The following is a 6,649-nucleotide window of genomic DNA, read 5'->3' on the forward strand; positions in this document are numbered from 1 at the left end:
AGCTGCCAGCTGCAGCTCGGAGCAGGCCCAGGAGAGCAAGAGTGTAAAAGTAAGAGCAAGTAAGTAGAGTGGAGTGAGAGATAAGTAAGAGAGGAATGAGAGTGTGAGAGAGTAATGAGAATGGAATAGTGAAGTCCTGGTTACAATACAATAAATCATCTTCTGTACTGAATATTCTAATTGTCACTAACCAATCTAATACAAGATACAAATCCTATAGCATTTACCTACAGCCTGTAAGAGTTCTTATATTACCATAGAGTGTTACATCTTAACTTCTAAAAACTACTCTTTGGACCCCTTCTGCTGAGCTAGTAGGGTCTGCTCTGACCCTTGGACCTGCCTGCAAGCAGAGGGTATTGTTCAATCAAGAGGGGATTACCTTCAGTCGGCCATACCATTGTTTTCCAGTTGTTCAGTAACTAAGACTTGGTATTTCAAAGGCGGCTTTCATTTCGATGTTGCTTATAGTTTTCATATTCCCAAAATCTTTTGTCAGGCAATCATATTTATAAGGCTTTCCTGTTTCATCTTCCCCAACATCTCCCCTGTTCTGATGAACAACTAAGATATTAGACACAGTCCTACTCGTTATTTTTTGCACACACTGAAGTATACAAGGTACTGCTACTAAACTATAATTATTACTACTAGAATAATCAAGCCTATTTTACAGAGTTCCCTTAGCCAGGTTGCAAAGCTCCAACCATCAAACAAACTGTCTAGCCAAGACGGGTCATCTGTTGTAATTTGGTTAGCTAGGTCCCTTAGGTTTTGTAACTGTTTGTGAATGGAAACAGAATGATCTGATAAGTTCATACAGCATAATCCTTCAAAATCTTCACAGCCATGCCCATGTGCTAATAAAAGATAATCAATGGCAGCTCTATTTTGTAAAGTGGCATGTCTGACTGCCTCTTCATCGGTTAACAAATCACTGATCATAGAAGAAGTGGCACTTACTTCTTTACTGTGCCTAAAATTTCTAATTTTTGAAGGTCAAATTTATCAACTTTAAAATTATTAGTATAAGTTTGGTGTCTCAGGCTGGGAGTTGGAGAAATGTGATGATTATCATATGGCCAATATTTATCAAAAGTAACATTACCAAAACCTTCTGGAAAAGGTATTCCAACTAAACAGGTTGAAAAAGGTTTGTCAGGGCTTGTGTCAGATAGACAGATGGTATCGGAGCCTGCAGATTTGGCTAAAGCAACCCAGACATTTGTCTTTGGTTGATTTACAGGTAAAGCTTCACTACAAAAACTAAAACAAAAGGTTAAAAGCAGCATGCACGCGTGCAAATGAGAAAACTCCATTCTTTTCTTGAGCTGTTTTTGGCAGATCGCTTTCTTCTGGTGATTCTGCGCACTTCAGGTCTGGGTGCTTGCTTCCTGGCTTCCACTTGTGGGGTCACTGGCTGGTGTGGAGGCGTCGGCAGGCTTTGATGTGTGGTATGGCTTCACGTTTTTTGCTGGAACCCACTTGAGCTCTCCACCTGTGGAAACACACGCAAACCCTTCCGCCATGTTATAAGATTGTATGGTCCTTCTATTTTTCCTGATTCTAGATTCTTAATTAAAACTGGGGGGTGCTCTTTCAGTTTTGCTTTTTTGTTGTTTAAGAAATGTCTATAAATGGGGGGATCAGGCTCTTCTGCAGAGCTATTCAAGAAATTATAAACATACAAGGCTTTATTCAACCTTCTTTGAGGTGTAGCCTGGGCTTCTCCCCCTTTCTGTTGATTTAAAATGTGTTTTAAAGTTTGATGTGCTCCTTTTAGGGTACTTTTTAGCAGTTGCTTAAAATATGGAGAGCAGATACCACTGTCCTTTATTGCTTTCCGCAACTCTTTAATCTCATGGTGTGGGATAGCTTGCCATGTTCTAGGACCACCAGCTTGCTGGCTGAATAGTACAGGCATAGCTAAAGGATTTAGATTTTCCTCTTTGCAAATCTGGCGTCTGACTTCATGCCAGTCTGTTAATTGAAAATTATTAAAACATTTTTGGGAGTTTTCTACTTTTGGGATTAATGCAGGCGAATTTTCAGGGTTTAGTGTCTCATTTTGGGTTGAGAAATCTGTCCCAAACACTGGGGGGACACCGGAGCTGTTTGGGAACAGACTTAGTTCTTTTTCGGAATTGTTTTGTATTGGGATTAAGGTGTTGGCATTTGCAGGGGTAAAATAGTTCTCAGTCTGTCCTGTATTTATAAAAGCAGGTGTCATATTCCACCCTCCCCCTCCTCGTTGCACGGCTTGTGTGCCTGGCTGTGGCTGTGCGATCGATTGGTGATACAAAGTAGTCCCATTTGGTGCCAGGAGCGCAGAGGGCGATAGCGCGGCTGGGTGTTCGAGGGGATGCGGGCGTGATTCGGTGCTGCTTGGGTTGGCTCCGGGATATGGCGGCGGAGGCAGGAGGCAGGCGGCGGAGCCGCGGAAGATAACTGCTGTGTGCGGCTGGATAACTGCTGTGTGCGGCTGGTCTCGGGAGCGGTGCTGTGGTGGGAGGAGTGTGAGCGGAGTGATATCGCTGGTCCGGGGGTTGCAGCAATTGCGCATGCGTGGGTTGCGTCATGAGGTCAACGTGGCAGATTGTGATGGTGGCTGTCTGTGTGGCGGGCGGTTCGGGCAGAGCGGGAGATGGCGGGACTGCAGAACCAGGGGCTGGGGCTGCGGCCATGGTCGAGGAAGGGGACAATGGGATGATCATGGATGCCGGTGGCGGTGGGACCGCACTATTCAGCAGCTGAGAAGCGGGAGGCTGCGGTGGATATGGCAGGGCCCGGTCTGGGGCCACGGAGGCGGGCGGCGGCGGCAGGGCTGCCCCGTCGGCAGGAGATGATCCCGGGGCGGCGGGAGGCAGGAGGGCTGGCGTGGAGGCGGCGGGAGTATGTTGCGGTGGGGCCATGGCGAACGGTGGGCCAGTTGGCGGCTGGACCGCGGCGTGCTGCCGCTGGGAGCTTGTAGGCTGGGCTGGGGTGGGTGCTAGTGCGGCGGGCAGGAACGGCGCTGCTGGAGCGGCGGTGCCGGGAGATGGGGCTGGAGCAGCGGCAGGCACGGAAGAGGCTGCAGCCATCCGTGCAGACGCTGCGGCACCGGCACCAGGCGGCTCGCGGGGCTGGTGCGCTTGGCGTCCCAGCGCGAGTGATGGTGTTCCGGGATCGGGGAATTGCGCAGGAACGCCAGCAGGGACGGGAGTAGACATAGGCGTCTGTGCTGCCGCGGGGCCGGGGGACAGCTCGGGGCGTGCTGCGTGCGCTTGAACGGCAGGGTAGGGGGGCAGGGTTCCCGCGGCAACGTGCACAGGGGGTGCCGGGGACGCCAGCGCGGCCGTGACAGGCGCTGTCGGCACCGGTGGTTCGGGAGCGGCAGGAGACTGTGAAGACGCAGCAGCGACGGATGTGGATGGGACATTGGCTACCACTGGCGCCGTGTCGGTGGCGGCAAGGGGGACCTGGGGGGCTGGAAGAAGGGTCGCCGCTTGGCTTTGCGGGGGGCCGGCTATAATGGCAGCCATGGCCATAACAGGCGCGGCTGGGGGAGCGGTAGCACCCGTAGGTAGCAGGGGGGTAGCCGCCAGCCCCGCCGGGGTATCGCTGGGGGGCGGGGCCACCATGATGCCAGCAGTGGGGGGGGGTAACAATGACGGCAGCAGCGGGGGGTGGAGCCGCGATGACGGAAACAGGGAGGGGCACGTGGGGCAGGGGCAAGGGGCGGGGCCGCGGAGACGCTGGCGGACGGAGTGGTAGAAGCGAGGCGGGGCCGCGGAGACGCTGGCGGACAGAGTGGTAGAAGCGAGGGGCGGGGCCGCGGAGACGCTGGCGGACGGGGTGGTAGAAGCGAGGGGCAGGGCCGCGGAGACGCTGGCGGACTGGGTGGTAGAAGCGAGGGGCGGGGCCGTGAAGACGCTGGAACCGAGGGTGGGACCGCGGGATCTGGGACAGCGGGGACGAGCGGGATGGCGGGGGCGGGGATGGCGGGAGCGGTGGGAGGGGCCGTAGGGTCCGGTGGGTGGCTGGGGCCGGGGTAACGGGTGCGGGGACCGCGAGCGCGGGGCGGGGCGGCGCGAGTCAGCCGGACCGCGGGTACTGGAGCCGCGAGGTCCGGCGGAGAGGCGGGGGCTGTGCCCCGTTGCAGGCTCGCGGCGGCAAGGGGCGGGCTCGCAGCAGGAGCCGGGCTCGGCGGGGTGACTGCTGGGCGGCGCCATCGCAGCAAACAGCCAGCGCTCTGCAAGCCGGGATCAGCTGCACGGCAGCCATATCTCGGTAGGAGACATTATTAAAGAGCTTAACCCCAACTGTGTCCCAGAAGTCTCTTGTAAAGACGGCTGAACGGTCAGCATTTGGGAAATTAATCCGAGTCCATTCTAAGAGATTTTTTAGCTCCTGTTTAGGTAATTGACTTGAACCGGAACTTAGTAAATGCTTAAGTTGCTTATAGAGATCTCTGTCATGGGCAGAGTGAGTTTGTCCCATTATTAGACCAGTATGATACTCACTTAGATGTCGCAGGAGCAGGGTCCTTAGTCAGAGGTCCGTCGTGGGGGGTTGGCCAGGCACTCCACTCGGCGCTCAGGACGCTGCTTTTGGGTCCTTTCTCAGAGCTCCGGTTTTAGGCGTCGCGTGGCAACGGCTTTCCGTGCTCAGGACCTCACAGGTGGGTCCGCACTGAGAGCTCCAGCGCGGTCGGTGCTGAGCACTACTCACCTGTGCTTGGGGCGCGGCAGGGTCCCTCATTAGAGCTCCGGCCGGCACTGCTTAGCAGCATGTCCGTGCTCGAGGGGTGCCACGGCAAACTTCCTCAAAGAGCTCCAGGGGGCCACTGCGCAGCAGTGGCCGCCTGTGCTCGAGGACTGCCAGGCAATTCCCTCCAGGAGCTCCAGGTAATCCCCGTGCTCGAGGGCTGCCTCGGCAGAATTATAGAGTTCCAGCTTTTACGATGCGCAGCAACGGTATGCTGTGCTCACGACACGTTCTAGGTGGCTATAACTGGTCTTTTAGTTACTGTCCATGGAGAAGTCTCCCACAGATGGAAAAAGCTGAACTGGGCCTTCAATCACGTTGGGCGCCAGACTGGTGGGAGCTTTGGGGTGGCTCGGACGGTTGGGACGGACGGATCTCTGAAGTCAGATCTTGGAACATGCGGTTTATTGCAAAGGGCGTGGGTACAGGGGCACTGCTTAGAGCTGCCAGGCGCAGTTCGGAGCAGGCCCAGGAGAGCAAGAGTGTAAAGTAAGAGCAAGTAAGTAGAGTGGAGAGAGATAAGTAAGAGAGATGAGAGTGTGAGAGTAATGAGAAGAATGGTGAAGTCCTGGTTACAATACAATAAATCATCTTCTGTACTGAATATTCTAATTGTCACTAACCAATCTAATACAAGATACAAATCCTATAGCATTTACTACAGCCTGAGTTCTTATATTACCATAGAGTGTTACATCTTAACTTCTAAAAACTACTCTTTGGACCCCTTCTGCTGAGCTAGTAGGGTCTGCTCTGACCCTTGGACCTGCCTGCAAGCAGAGGGTATTGTTCAATCAAGAGGGGATTACCTTCAGTCGGCCATACCATTGTTTTCCAGTTGTTCAGTAACTAAGACCTGGTATTTCAAAGGCGGCTTTCATTTCGATGTCGCTTATAGTTTTCATATTCCCAAAATCTTTTGTCAGGCAATCATATTTATAAGGCTTTCCTGTTTCATCTTCCCCAACATTTGGGAATAGCAGGGAACCTACTGTTGGGGGGGAACAGGGAGAGGTGTTTTTATTTGGGCCTTAGTTTTGTTTCTTTGTTTTGATACTGTTTAATTGGTTTTGTTGAACACTTTCCAAGAAAGCAAATTAGCTCAGCAACTCCAGTGTGTTGTGAGCTGAATGCTGTGATAGATGGGATAGATGGGAACTCTCAGGACAGGCAGAGCTCCTGTGGAACAGTCTGACCAACTGCTGGCATAGCAAATGAGCTCAAAGTCAAAAAAACCATACCTAGTGACCAGTAAAACGTACATAGTGACCAGTGCAGTGCTTTCAGCTCACTCATGGTTTGGGCTCCTCTTCTTACCAGCTGCTGACTGGTTGATTTGTGAGAGTTCCATTGTTGGTGACCTGGGGCCAACAGGAAATAATTGCTTACTTTGTGTAGACTTCTTATTACATGTAAGGAATACAATTTAATAAATAACATACTGTATTATGTTCTAGATGCCTTTATCTCCTTGGCATAGGGCTTCTACCTTGCTCTGCTGACACCAAGGAGCAGCTGACATCATCAGGACAGAATTAGGCCCAGAGTAAGCAAAGGAGACACCTAGACTCCACTGGTTGGATTATTCAGATCTGTGTTAAGTGAAAAATCAGCAGTAATAACTTTAGAGTGCTTGACGTCAGGGCACTATGTTATGTGGGTAGAACTGCAGAATTATCAAGTGTGGGGGCATGGCGGCCTTCAAAAACAGAACTTAAGGAGGTTTTGGCTAATCCTGGTAGAAATATGTCTCCAAGATAGTGAATAGAGATGGGAGGTTTTTTGTTTCTTGGGTTTTTTTTTGCTTTGTTTTTTTTTCAATGCAAATTTTACTAACTTTTTAAAACTAATCTTAAAGATGCTTGTAAAACAGGAAGGTTGCTAAAATGTAAAATAGAACTGG

The sequence above is a fragment of the Corvus cornix genome, chromosome 4A (genome assembly GCF_000738735.6).
Source record: "Corvus cornix cornix isolate S_Up_H32 chromosome 4A, ASM73873v5, whole genome shotgun sequence".
In the NCBI taxonomy this organism is placed as follows: Eukaryota; Metazoa; Chordata; class Aves; order Passeriformes; family Corvidae; genus Corvus; species Corvus cornix.